This window comes from Octopus bimaculoides, chromosome 9 (assembly GCF_001194135.2).
Source record: "Octopus bimaculoides isolate UCB-OBI-ISO-001 chromosome 9, ASM119413v2, whole genome shotgun sequence".
NCBI lineage: Eukaryota > Metazoa > Mollusca > Cephalopoda > Octopoda > Octopodidae > Octopus > Octopus bimaculoides.
In genome coordinates, this window is record NC_068989.1 from 21125631 (window position 1) to 21126608 (window position 978).

Sequence of the window (978 nt, forward strand, 5' to 3'; positions counted from 1 at the left end):
TATATATATATATATATATATATATATATATATTCAAACACACACACACGCACACACACATATTCAAGCACACACGAGAGATGTTGAAAAGATCCTCGTTTGGGTTAAAAGAAAATACAGGAAATCAGTTAATTATGATTTTATTCAAGATATTCTCAGATTCACGCATTTATTGCAGCGTTCTTTGAGTTTTTCTAAATCCTGTAAAAGAACTCAGAAGGTTGGGCATCTAACAAAGTATTTCGTGATCACCTTAAAGCCAGGAACTTTTCAGCACCCACTCGTATATGTTTAGAGTTTGCTTTATAAAGCCCGTAGGTGAATTCTATACATGAATCTGAAGAGTCAATATTTTCAGTTTTCAGATATCGCATATTATATAATAATATTACAGGACTTCTGTAATACATACATACATGCATGCATACATACATGCATGCATGCATGCATACATACAAATGGTTGTGGTGCTTGTGCCTGGTGTAACTTCATCAGACGGGTAGGCATGATGGGTATAATGGGTTCATATATTTTACTCCGGTGAGACTTTGATGGCATGCACTGCTCAATAATAATAATAATAATAATAATAACAACAATAATAATAATATATACATATGTGTGTGTGAGTGTGTCTGTTTGTTCACCACTACCGCTTGACAACCGGCGTTGGTGTGTTTTTCCCCCGTAACTTAGCGCCCCGGCAAAAGTACTAGGGTTACAGAAAAAATATTAAGCACTGGGGTTGATTCGACTAAAAATCAATTCTTCATGGAGGTGACCAGTATGGCTGTAGTGTCATTGAAATGAGGAGTAGATAGACAGCAGACAACTGATGAAGGATCTTTCTTTATGTTATTTGTCCTGTTTTCCATTTGTTCCTCTCGTTGTTTGCGTATTGAACACGTTTGTTTTTGTATTTTATGTTGTTTACTTTTGGTAACGTCCTGTACCCATAAATGCATATATATATATATA

The 978-nt window shown here is 35.0% G+C and overlaps 1 protein-coding gene across 1 annotated transcript in view; it reads right to left on the bottom strand.

The window, feature by feature from the left end:
• Positions 1-978, bottom strand: part of LOC106876839 (corticotropin-releasing factor-binding protein) — a 155065-nt gene that overhangs the window by 48262 nt on the left and 105825 nt on the right. The gene's annotated exons all lie outside the window — the stretch shown is intronic.